At 33.7% G+C, this 13,932-nt stretch overlaps 1 protein-coding gene across 1 annotated transcript in view; it reads left to right on the top strand.

Annotated features, from left to right (window-relative positions):
• Positions 1 to 13,932, top strand: part of LOC134716676 (uncharacterized) — a 35,517-nt gene continuing 21,585 nt past the window's right edge. Inside the window, exon 1 of the mRNA XM_063579692.1 lies at positions 1 to 126. The gene's annotated coding sequence lies outside the window, so the exon portion shown is untranslated. The remainder of the gene's footprint in view (positions 127 to 13,932) is intronic.

Below are 13,932 nucleotides of genomic sequence, written 5' to 3'. Positions count from 1 at the left end.
TATTGATGGTAATAGCTTGGTATTAGGTAATATTGTTTGATGAATTGAATCAAATATTAGACCAATTCTATAAAACAGGACCAGAAAGGAAACTAGACAGTTGAGCTTATAACAAAAGTTGACACGGTAAGAAATCTTTGAATAATACATTGATGTGGCATAATAAACAAACAAAGAAACACAACTTTTAATTATGTAAGTCTGACATGCAGAAGACGCTCGACTGAAAAGTTTAAAGGTCAAATAAAGTCGATCATTAAGGACTCAATCGGACAGGTTTTTGCCAAATAAAGCTAATATTTAGAAAAAAATCAAAGCTTTATATTTATGATTATGACCATATCAACGACAATTCATTCAAAAATGTATTCTGTGACTGTCATATAAGTGAAAGGTTTAGCTAGCTTTAAAACCAGTTTTTGTCGAGCCTGCAACTTTTGTTGCAGAAAGCTCGACATAGGGATAGTGATCCGGCGGCGGCTATGGCGGCGGCGGCGGCGGTGTTAGCTCACTTCTTAAAAGCTTTATATTTTAGAAGGTAGAAGACCTGGATGCTTCATACTTTGTATATAGATGCCTCATGTTAAGAACATTCTGTCAGTCACATGTCCAATGTCCTTGACCTTATTTTCATAGTTCAGTGACTACTTGAAAAAAAAGTTAAAATATTTTTTAAAGTTTAATTCTCTCTTATTATAAGTAATTGGATAACTATATTTGGTATGTGCGTACCTTGCAAGGTCCTCATGCCCGTCAGACAGTTTTCACTTGATCTCGACCTCATTTCATGGATTAGTGAACAAGGTTAAGTTTTGTTGGTCAAGTCCATATCTCAGATACTATAAGCAATAGGTCTAGTATATTCCGTGTATGGAAGGACTGTAAGGTGTACATGTCCAACAGGCAGGTGTCATCTGACCTTGACCTCATTTTCATGGTTCAGTGGTTATAGTTAAGTTTTTGTGTTTTGGTCTGTTTTTCTGATACTATATGCAATAGGTCTACTATATTTGGTGTATGGAATGATTGTAAGGTGTAAATGTCTAGCGGGCAGATGTCATCTGACCTTGACCTCATTTTCATGGTTCAATGGTCAAAGTTAAGTTTTTAAGTTTTTGTCTTTTTTTCTCATATTATATGGCAAAGGTCAACTATATTTGGTGTATGGAAATATGTTATGATCTATATGTCAGTCCAGCAGGTTTTATTTGACCATGACCTCAATTTCACGGTTCATTGCACATTGTTAAGTTTTTGTGTTTTGGTCTAAAGTACATGTTATAGGTCAACTATATTTGTTGTATGGAAGCATAATGTTGGCTGTACATGTCTGCCTGGCATGGTTTATCTGACTTTCACCTCATTTTCATGGTTCATTGGTCTTTGTTTAGCTATCTTGGTTACTGTTAAGTTTATGTGACAGTTGTAATAAAGCTTTATACTTAGGACTATCAACATAATATCAATGATTAGTAAAGAAGGCGAGACATTTCAGTGTGTGCACTCTTGTTGTTATATACATTGTTGTTAGACCTTATTTTAACTCTTGTTATTCAATTATCAAAATAAGATAGGTCTGTACAAAGTTAGAAATATGCCAGTTGTTCATTCGTTTGATGTGTTTGAGGTTTTGATTATGTCGTTCTAATAGGTACTTTCCGTTTTGGATTTTCCTCTGAGTTCGGTATTTTTGTGAATTTACTTTTTAAAATGGACCTTTTTGCGGACCATACTTGCGAATTATAATTTCACAAAAAGACAATCAAGTCAATATCTACTTATCTTTTATAGGCAATGATACAACAAATTATAGTTCACTGTACGGCCTTCGATAATGAGCAAAGTCCATACCGCAAAGTGAGTTATAAAAGGCCTCGAAATGACAATGAAAACAATCTAAACGAGAAAACTAACAGCCTAACTTATGTACCAAAAAATCGAACGAAAAACAAATATGTAACACATCGACAAACGACAACCACTGAATTACAGGCTTCTGTTTTGAGACAGGCACATACAAACAGAATGTGGCGGAGTTAAACATGTTAGCGGGATCCCAATCCTCCCCTTACCTGGGACAGTGGTGTAACAGTTCCTCATGAGAACATACTATACAGTGATATGCAGTGAAGTTTAGCATTTGATAGTTCATTGATAACATTCTGGCGTATCATAAACAAACAACTTGTAACGTCTCATTTCATTGGCCGAAAGATTTAAATACAACAGCAATGTAGTCAGTCTAGTCAGTGTGCACGTGAATTGACACAGGTGACCGACAATGGAATTTACTATGTTACTACGAACGTAAAACAATGATTTGTATAGTTTACAAACCTTTGACCAAAAGATTTAAATAAATGTTTTGCTAACTTTAAATAGTGGGGTCGAAAAAGTATACTGATATTCTAAGTTCTTTATGCATGCAGCAACTCAATTATCTTGTACCCGGCATGATGAGAAATATAAGGATAAAATAAAATACATGTGCCGCTTTTATACGGATGAATAAATGAACCACTTTTAATGTCTTTCATACCTACGATAGGTTATAATCCTTACAATGTCGTAGTCACTTATAAAGTATTTCATAATACTGATCCTGCTTTACAATAATTAATGATGGGCTGCACTGACATTCCTCTTTTATTATTTTCATGCTAAAACATACACACAGTAGCTACCATAAAAGGAGGAAGTTGTTCCCCAAAGATAGAAACAAAATAACTTAATCGTATCATTTGTGCGCCTGAATGAATTCAGTGAAGATTATTACTTTCGCATGTTTGGAACTTAATCAATATAAATACTTGTGAGAAATGTCGTAGTTTATAAGGAACAACTCCCGTTTGAATTGTTTTTACATTGTCATTTCGGGGCCTTTTATAGCTGACTATGCGGTTTGGGCTTTGCTCATTATTGAAAGCCGTATGGTGACCTTTAGTTGTTAATTTCTGTGTCATTGTGGTCTCTTGTGGAGAGTTGTGGCATTGACAATCATACCACATCTTCTTTATTACATTTAAATGTACTGTTTTCGATTATGAATGGGTGAATATTTATTTTTTAAATTGATACTGTAACAATAGAGTTGCATAACATTGTTGAACAATCCGCTAAAGTATATATAGTATGTATTCGTATTTGAAATAAAATACAAAACGAAACGTGTATGATTAACTGATAATAAAAATATCAAGAAATTATGGATGACTAAATGTATACATGTACAAGATAAAACTCACCTTTTTATAAATACATTTAAATGATTTAGGCAGCAACCATTTGATTTTCTGGTGGGGGGTTATGGTTTTTTTTTCTGTGCAAACTTTTTTTTCGCCTTCGGCGAAGAACTATCTATTTTTTTAGCAACAAACCGAAAACAATTTTTTTCTTTCAATTTTAGCATTATATATAGTGGCAGCTGAGGGTAAAACAAACAATTTTTTTTTTCTCAGGGTCCAAAACATTTTTTTTTTCACCAAAACTTGGAAACAAACTTTTTTTTCCAAAAAAAACCATAGCCCCCCCCCCCCCCCCCCCCCAGAAAATCAAATGGTTGCTGCCTTAATGAATACAGACATTGTTTGTTTCTATTTACATAGATATAGAAAGATGTGATGAGAGTGCCAATAAGACAACTCTCCATCCAAATAACAATTTATAAAAGTAAACCATTATAGGTCAATGTAAGGCCTTCAATACGGAGCCTTGGCTCACACTGAACAACAAGCTATAAAGGGCCCTAAAATTACTAGTGTAAAACCATTCAAACGGGAAAACCAACGGTTTAATATTTATATAATATATAATTTACGTTCGTTTTTCAAGCGAGAATAGCAAAACCTCATGAATTATATCGTTTGTATAAACTTCATTTAATTATCCGCTGTGCCAGGATTGGACATCTCCATTTTTTCTTAACAAAGCGTGTTACATGTTATGAATTTACTTACAATTTCGGAATTCATTTTTTTCCTTCAAGTTAATGGAATCAGAAAAAAAATCACTATTCTATGAAGAATAGCTAAAACTTGGCAAACTATATGAAAAGTGTTTGTAGTAAAGTATACAGTTTCATTTTTCAAGTACAACGTTAATTCATCGAGTCCATTGAGTAAAAGAGAAGGCAGGATAAGCAACTTGGGTGTGTCAATGAAGAAAAAAAAATGTGAATTGAGTTTTTTTTTTTATCCTACATTAAACTTTTGATGTCGTCCCTTGATTTAGAAGAGATATTTAAATTGAATATTTTAACTGTTCAGATTTTAAAGTTTAAACCTTACTACCAAATAATTGCAGAAAATTATAACACAAATGAATTTCACATGCACATTTATAAAGCTAGAATTGTGATTTAATAGAATCATGTATGCGAATACGACGATGGAAGCTTTAGACGACCTTGACCAGCTACGTGAATATTAATCAGTTCATTCAACGTTAAAGTACGTGTGTTCTATTTTTGCAGAAGTGAGGTCGAAGGTTTGAATTGACCAATGAAAACGATCGTTCCTTAGAGAGTTAATCTAATAAAGTTTGTTTGTCTGATTATGTCGCACGACCTATCGCGAAGCTTGGCCGCAGTTGGGTATAAAAATCAGTTGAAACTAGTTAGCAATATTTAGTGAGCAATCCGTCACTTTTGTAAATCTTTGATCAACATATTTTTTTTCACGGTGAAGCTTATAAATTCAATAGCGATTGTGAATTTTTTTTTTATCTTATTTACAGCAGCCTTTTAATATGATGTTTCCGTCTGACATATGTCCGCTGTCCTTGTCCTCGTTTCCTTCTTCGTCGTGATTTGACTAATATATAATGATTGTTTGATGTTCATGTCCGTATGGCAGACACATCTGACATTGACCTCATTTTCATAGATACTTGATCGTTTTCAGCGGGAAAATATTTCAAGAAAAGATTACTAATATGAGTATGTCAAGCTGGAAGTATTAACAGGGGACACGAAACAATACTTAATGAGTTTATTTGTGGATAATTCAAATCTCTTGTATCCGCCTAGAATATATAATGAACACTAAGTTAAGGTTCCACTAAAGTCAAAATATAGGACACTTCATAAACATCTAAACTTTGCCTGTATTTTTCAACCTATAATGAATAAAGTTATAAACTATGAAAACATATGTTCATTAAAGCATACTTTACATATACACACTGTGTAAATTGTAAACAAACTTGAAATTGTTATGTTGTGGCCAAACCGGTTCTTGGGGTGAACACTAAATTTTCAAAAAAATCTGCAGGCCTGCAAGACGACTTAATTTGCTGAAAATTGGTATGGACGTATACTATTACATGTAATGCAGGGCAAGCCATTGTTAATTTTTTATAAAATGTATTGATTTTCGAGTTTCAGTTAATTTCATGTATCTAAGTGAACGAATATGGAAGGTACAATACAGAAATTGGACAAATATGCCATTAAAACATATGTATGTGACAAATCAGCATTGGCTTGCCCTGCATTACATGTTACAGTATTCATCCATACCAATTTTCAGCAAATTAAGTCGTCTTGCAGGCCTGCAGATTTTTTTGAAAATTTAGTGTTCACCTCAAGAACCGGTTTGGCCACAACATAACAATTTCAAGTTTATTTACAATTTACACTGTGTGTATATGTAAAGTATGTTTAAATGAACATATGTTTTCATAGTTTATGACTTTATTCATTATAGGTTGAAAAATACAGGCAAAGTTTAGATGTTTATGAAGTGTCCTATATTTTGACTTTAGTGGAACCTTAAGCTGGGGTCACACATTCACGATTTTTACTACCGTTCTTGATAGGACCATTCCCGATTAAAATTTATTAAAAGTCTGATCAAGATCCTGTGAATCTTGGATGGAAATTCAAACTTAAATTAAAATTTGTAAAAAAAATAATTTGATCACGACAACAATCAGATAGTATTCAGGAAGCACCGATATTCAACTGTTTCTAAGCGAATTAGTCCCGATAATACCGTTCTGAATCCGCTTCTAATCCGATTTGTATTTTTCGCCAGGTAAAATTCGACCGAGTCTGTCCTGACTGCGTCCCGACTCTACCGAATGTTATCCGACTGAGATCAGACAGTGACCGGACAGTGAACCGACGCTGACGGAAGTTATCCGTTCGAAAACTGTCGGCATATTCGGGATGATCAAGTACTGTCGGAACGTAATCCTATCATAGTCCGCTCTATCGCATTGCAAACGGCTTTGTCTGGTCTCAGTCGTATTGTATTCTGTAATTGTCGGGACTCTGACGTGGGTATCATTGACGAATTTCGTATTAATAACGTGACTGTTTTGGAACGGTTTCGGCAAAAAAGGGTTCGCAATCGACAAGATCTGGATGCAATCTGGACTCAATCGGCAGAAAAACAACTATGAAAAATTACTCCGGATCATTCCCGTTCCACAGGACACCGTCCAGAATACACAAGACATTGTTCGGAATTCGATCCGATACAGCAGAATCTGTCACGACATAGCCACGATTGTAATCCGACTAGACAAAATCGGCTGAGTTGCCCCGAATGTTACGGGACGCACCTAACTGTCGGGATGCTTTGCCGAACTATTCGGACCCTTCCCGATCAGTAGGAATCTGTTACGAACTAAAACGAATGCGTTCAGGCAATGATAGGACATTCCAGATAATTGAGGATACTAATCCGACTTTTTCACTTTTCGTGTCGTATTGCTGTCTGATCTCAATCGGGAGCAATAATCGGCAATGTGTGAAACCCGCATTAACCAGGATTTATCGAAACACCCAGACAAAATTAGGAATAATAACTAGATTCGTCATGTAACTTTTCAAATATTTGGCTTTCGTACTCTTTGAATTCATTATTGTGATAGCCTTCTAAATATCTTGATTTCAGCTCACTATTCGGACTATACGGCTATAAATCACAGTATTGGTAGTTCAAATGTTACACTTCACATTTTGACTTGTCGTCAAAAAATCGTACGGTGCAATTTTTGTAAAATGGGCTTTAAAGTTCGTTCCCTTGTTTTAAAGAAAAAAAATACTTTTAAAAGATTTTAGGCCTACATTCTTAAAGTGCTTTCGTGATATGCTTTTTGTCGAGCCTGCAACTTTTGTTGCAGAAAGCTCGACATAGGGATAGTGATCCGGCGGCGGCGGCGGCGGCGGCGTTAGCTAACTTCTTAAAAGCTTTATATTTTAGAAGCTGGAAGACCTGGATGCTTCATACTTTGTATATAGATACCTCATGTTACGAAGTTTCCGTCAGTCACATGTCCAATGTCCTTGACCTCATTTTCATGGTTCAGTGACCACTTTAAAAAAAAGTTCAGATTTTTTGTAATGTTGAATTCTCTCTTATTATAAGTAATAGGATTATTATATTTGGTATGTGCGTACCTTGCAAGGTCCTCATACCCGTCAGACAGTTTTCACTTGACCTCGACCTCATTTCATGGATCAGGGAACAAGGTTAAGTTTTGGTGGTCAAGTCCATATCTCAGATACTATAAGCAATAGGGCTAGTATATTCGGCGTATGGAAGGACTGTAAGGTGTACATGTCCAACAGGCAGGTGTCATCTGACCTTGACCTCATTTTCATGGTTCAGTGGTTATAGTTAAGTTTTTATGTTTTGGTCTGTTTCTCCCATACTTTATGCAATAGGTCTACTATATTTGTTGTATGGAATGATTGTAAGGTGTATATGTCTAGCGGGCAGATGTCATTTGACCTTGACCTCATTTTCATGGTTCAGTGGTTATAGTTAAGTTTTTGTGTTTCGGTCTGTTTTTCTTATACTTTATGCAATAGGTCTACTATATTTGTTGTATGGAATGATTGTAAGGTGTATATGTCTAGCGGGCAGATGTCATTTGACCTTGACCTCATTTTCATGGTTCAGTGGTTATTGTTAAGTTTTTGAGTTTTGGTCTTTTTATCTAATATTATATGCCAAATGTCAACTATATTTGGTGAATGGAAATACTTTATGATCTAAATGTCAGTCCTGCATGTTTTATTTGACCATGACCTTTATTTCACGGTTCAATGCACAGTGTTAAGTTTTTGTGTTTTGGTCTATTTTTCTTTAACTATAAGTAATAGGTCAACTATATTTAATGTGTGGAAGCATTGTTAGCTGTACATGTCTGCATGGCATGGTTCATCTGACCTTGGCCTTATTTTCATGGTTCATTGGTCTTTGTTTATCTATCTTGGTTAATGTTAAGTTTATGTGACAGTTGTAATAAAGCTTTATAATTAGGACTATCAACATAATATCAATGATTAGTAAAGAAGGCGAGACATTTCAGTGTGTGCACTCTTGTTGTTATATACATTGTTGTTAGACCTTATTTTAACAATTTCAAACAAACTTTAGCAAAATTAATCCGTTATTGAAGAGTTTTTGTAAATATTGAACACTACGAGTCTTTTTCTTTTAATTGATAGAGTACGTTTCACTTAAATTTCATCCTTTATTTTTTCGCAAAATGTAAAATAATCAACATTTATATGATATTTTGAACCTTTATTAAACAAAAAAATAAAAATCCTTTATCCCAGAAGCATTATTTTGACTTGTGCATTGAAACAAAATATACACTGTTGTTTTTGTCGAGCCTTCGACTTTAGTTGAAAAAGCGAGATTAAGCGATCCTATATTCCGTCGTCGTCGTCGGCGGCGGCGGCGTCCACAAATATTCACTCTGTGGTTAAAGTTTTTGAAAATTTAATAACTTTCTTAAACTATACTGGATTTCTACCAAATTTGGACAGAAGTTTGTTTATGATCATAAGATAGCATCCAGAAGTAAATTTTGTAAAAATAAAATTCCATTTTTTCTGTTTTTTATTTATAAATAGACTTGGTTTTTCTGCAGGGAAACATTAAATTCACTCTGTGGTGAAAGTTTTTAAAATTTGAATAACTTTCTTAAACTATACTGGATTTCTACCAAACCTGGACAGAAGCTTGTTTATGATCACAAGATAGTATCCAGAAGTAAAGTTTGCAAAAATAAAATTCCATTTTTCTGTTTTTGTCGAGCCTTCGACTTTAGTCGAAAAAGCGAGACTAAGCGATCCTACATTCTGTCGTCGGCGTCGTCGTCGGCGGCGTCCACAAATATTCACTCTGTGGTTAAAGTTTTTGAAATTTTAATAACTTTCTTAAACTATACTGGATTTCTACCAAACTTGGACAGAAGCTTGTTTATGATCACAAGATAGTATCCAGAAGTAAAGTTTGCAAAAATAAAATTCCATTTTTCTGTTTTTGTCGAGCCTTCGACTTTAGTCGAAAAAGCGAGACTAAGCGATCCTACATTCCGTCGTCGGCGTCGTCGTCGGCGGCGTCCACAAATATTCACTCTGTGGTTAAAGTTTTTGAAATTTTAATAACTTTCTTAAACTATACTGGATTTCTACCAAACTTGGACAGAAGCTTGTTTATGATCATTAGATAGTATCCAGAAGTGAATTTTGTAAAAATAAAATTCCATTTTTTCCGTATTTTACTTATAAATGGACTTAGTTTTTTCTGCGGGGAAATATAACATTCACTCTGTGGTTAAGGTTTTTAGAATTTTAATAACTTTCTTAAACTATCCTGGGTTTGTCCCAAACTTGGACAGAAGCTTGTTTATGATCATTAGATAGTATCCAGAAGTAATTTTTGTAAAATTGAAATTCCATTTTTTCCGTATTTTACTTATAAATGGACTTAGTTTTTTTTCTGCGGGGAAACATTACATTCACTCTGTGGTTAAAGTTTTTAGAATTTTAATAACTTTCTTAAACTTTCCTGGGTTTGTACCAAACTTGGACAGAAGCTTGTTTATGATCATAAGATAGTATCCAGAAGTAAATTTTGTAAAAAAAAAATCTATTTTTTCCGTATTTTACTTTTAAATGGACTTAGTTTTTCTGCGGGGAAACATTACATTCACTCTGTGGTTAAAGTTTTTAAAATTTTAACATCTTTCTTAAACTATCCTGGGTTTGTACCAAACTTGGACAGAGGCTTATTTATGATCATAAGATAGTATCCAGAAAGTAAATTTTGTATAAAGATAACTCCATTTTTCTGTATTTTACTTTTAAATGGACTTAGATTTTCTTCTAGTTAACATTACATACAGTCTGCAATTAAAGTTTTCAAAACATTTATTAGATTCATTAACTATCCTAGATTTTTACCAAACTTGGACAGAAGCTTCTTACAATCATAAGATAGTATCAAGAGGAATATTTTTATTGTTTTTTTTCCTCACTTTTGTTGAGCCTGCGATTTACAGCAAAAGTAGGCGAGACACTGGGTTCCGCGGAACCCTTACAATTTTTTTATTTATAAATAGACTTGGTTTTTCTGCAGGGAAACATTAAATTCACTCTGAGGTTAAAGTTTTTTAAAATTGAATAACTTCCTTAAACTATACTGGATTTCTACCAAACCTGGACAGAAGCTTGTTTATGATCACAAAATAGTATCCAGAAGTAAAGTTTGCAAAAGTAAAATTCCATTTTTTCTGTTTTTTACTTATAGATGGACTTAGTTTTTCTGCAGGGAAACATTACATTCACTCTGTGGTTGAAGTTTTTAAAATCTCAATAACTTTCATTAACTATCCTGGATTTGTACCAAACTTGGACAGAAGCTTGTTTATCAGATAGTATCCATAAGTAAATTTTGTAAAAAAAAATCCATTTTTTCCGTATTTGACTTTTAAATGGACTTAGGTTTTCTGCCAGGAAACAACACATTCACTTATTGGTTAAATTTTTTAAAATCTTAATTCTTTCTTATGCTATTTTAAATTTGTACCAAACTTGGCCAGAAGCTTGTTTATGATCAAAAGCTAGTATAAAGAAAGGAAATTTTGTTAATATTTGTTACCTGTGTATCTGTATTATACTTATTAATGGACTTAGTTTTTCTTCCAGTTAACATTACATACAGTCTGCAGTTAAAGTTTTTAAAACATTTATTCAATTCATAAACTATCCTGAAATTTTTATCAAACTTGGACAGAAGCTTCTTACAATCAAAAGATACTATCAAGAGGAATATTTTATTGATTGTTTTCCTCATTTTTGTTGAATCTGGGAGTTACAGCAAAAGTAGGCGAGACACTGGGTTCCGCGGAACCCCTACACAATTTTTTTATTTGGTTTGGTTGTTGTCTCTTTGACACATTCCCCATGTCCATTCTCAATTTTACTACAAAATGAAGATACAGGTTTTCCTCTTGAAATTCGACTTTCCACAAATACTGAACCGGACCGATACTATTATTTTAATCTATAAATGATTTTTCGTATCACAAAGACTTTTCATTGCTAAAATTTGTTCAATTCGATCTTTTTTGTAAGTTCATGGACCCATTTCGTGTTGGTTATCGTGTTTTTATGTATTTTTTAAAAGATTTTTTATTTTCGTATGTTTATTTGATATGGTTTTTTTTCTTTATTTGTATTTCAAAAATTAAGAACCAAGTCTGAATTTGGACATGTAGTTACCTGGAAAATGATTGAATTATGAAGTCCTTTACGATTAGGTCCTAGAGTAGTATAGTTTTAGTTATCAAAGGATTATAATTCATTACGCCAGACGAGCGTTTCGTCTACATAAGAATCATCAGTGATGCTCAGATCAAAATAGTAATAAAGCCAAACAAGTACAAAGTTGAAGAGCATTGAGAACCAAAATTCCAAAAAAGTGTTGCCAAATACGTCTAAGGTAATCTATTCCTGGGATAGGAAAGTCCTTAGTTTTTCGAATATTTCAAAGTTTTGTAACAGGAAATTTATAAAAATGACCATATAAAAAAGGCAACACATGTTTTTTTAATTTTGAAAAGTGTATCGTGTACAAGAGAAGAAGTACTGAATCACTTCCTTTATTGTAAAGAGTAAACGTTGCTTCTAACGTTCTGATGAAAAACGTAATGATGGAATCTGCCATCAATATGTTGAAGCGTATGGGTCTTTTGTTGAAATTCATGATTTGGTGAACCAATTCGATTCTTATGTCTTTTGCACTTTCCATACCTCCCTTTGGCCCATCATTCACAACTTACACCAGTCTGAGAGGTGGTATGCTATTGCTCTTTAAAAATGTATTGATGATAACAAAAAAGTAAAATAAATGATGACCTTGCAGTTGACTATTATAAAAATGTGACCCTATGCTTTTCTCTAGCGCACACAGTAGCAGACATTTTTTTACCGTACGATATGAAAAACTCAATAAAGTTGTCTGCTGAAAAGGAAAGCCGCACAAAGACTACAGCTTCTACCAAATTGTATCAGATTATTGAAGAGAGAAGGATTCCTGACTGGAAGAAGTTTTTTTCTGTTAAAGAAAATCAACAGGCTCTCAGTAATTTCTTTGGTAGTTTTTCTTCTTCAAAACTATGACAAATCTTCTTCTACCTTATAATGGGCTTTACTTAGCCGGAACGTTTGTAAATCAGAAATTGAAGAAGTTATTTCAGACATTAATGTTAATTGTAAATGACTGTCGTAACTTGGTTAGCACTCAACAAGGGCCAATATTCGTATGATAATACATGCCTTATACTTTGACATGAAGTTAACAGAAATGAGAAAGAGCGACAGAATAATCATTCGGACCTCTGATACGGGTGTGACTGTTCTGTGTCTTCACTACTACAAACAGATGACACATGCATGCGAGTCGTAGGTGCAGATTTGGAACATTGGCAGTGTTAAAAATAGTTAAAGATTTTAACCCATTCACCAACTATGTGCTTGCTTTTCCCCAACTGTAACATATAGAAATTGACAATGATGGTCGGTTGAAAACAAATTTACGACAAAAGAGATGATTTCAGCTTTCCAAGTGAACTTTCCATTTCTAAGTAGCAACATTCCAGCAGGACCTGCATATGCGGTATATCTTCCAATTGATATGATATTCCCTTGCTTGCATTTCCTATCATGATTTTCATGATAAGCTTTTAAACCAAGAGTTCCAAATAGTGAAGTTGAATTCATTCCTTCGTAAGTTTTACGGACGCCATCACGAGTTGGTTGACCGTTATGGAATAATCGTTTCACAAATGATATCGGATATGTCTCTTACGTCGTAAATACAATCCTCTTCCCTTTCATGAATGTGACCTAGCGAATTAAACTAGTTACCGGATTTGTAATAATATAAGTAACACGACGGGTGCCACATGTGGAGCAGGACCTGCTTACCCTTCCGTAGTACCTGAGATCACCCCAAGTTGTTCGTGGGGTTAGTGTTGCTTATTTTTTAGCTTTCTATGTTGTGTCATGTGTTCTATTGTTTGTCTGTTTGTCTTCTTTCCTTTTTAGCCAGAAGTTGACAGTTTTTTTTTTCGATTTATGATATCTTTCGTTCCTCTTTTATATGCATGAGCTTTTGCAACAAAAAAACCCGTTCGGGATAGAAGGCTTTAATTGAAAACAACATTTATCATTTATTGCTGAGGTTCGATGTCACCCGGCAAGGTAACTACTATAAATTTGACGGAATTTGTATTGATCTTGTATAAAAAAAAAAACAAGTGTTTGAAAAACGCCAATTTTCAGAATTAATCAATTACTAAGTAATAAGTTCCTTTTTTGAGATAATTCAATGTCAATTAATTTGAAATTTAACACAAAATGCTGCTGATATCTTTCAATTTTAAAAATGTAGAAAGAAAAGAAAAGAAAACAATATGTTGATCTTTGACCTTAATTTATGCAAAACTGTTACCACATTTCGTTTTGACGACATCGATATTCCAAAAGTACTCATTTTTCCGAATCCAATGATATATAATATAGCCATATAGTATGTTTGACGATTAAATTTTAAAAATATTGGGTCTGGTCACTGTACTTAGATAAGAAATAAAACTCTACACACAATAATCACCACT

This window comes from Mytilus trossulus, chromosome 1 (genome assembly GCF_036588685.1).
Source record: "Mytilus trossulus isolate FHL-02 chromosome 1, PNRI_Mtr1.1.1.hap1, whole genome shotgun sequence".
Taxonomy (NCBI): Eukaryota; Metazoa; Mollusca; class Bivalvia; order Mytilida; family Mytilidae; genus Mytilus; species Mytilus trossulus.
Note: the sequence above shows the minus strand (reverse complement) of the source record. Positions and strands in the feature narration are given on the sequence as shown.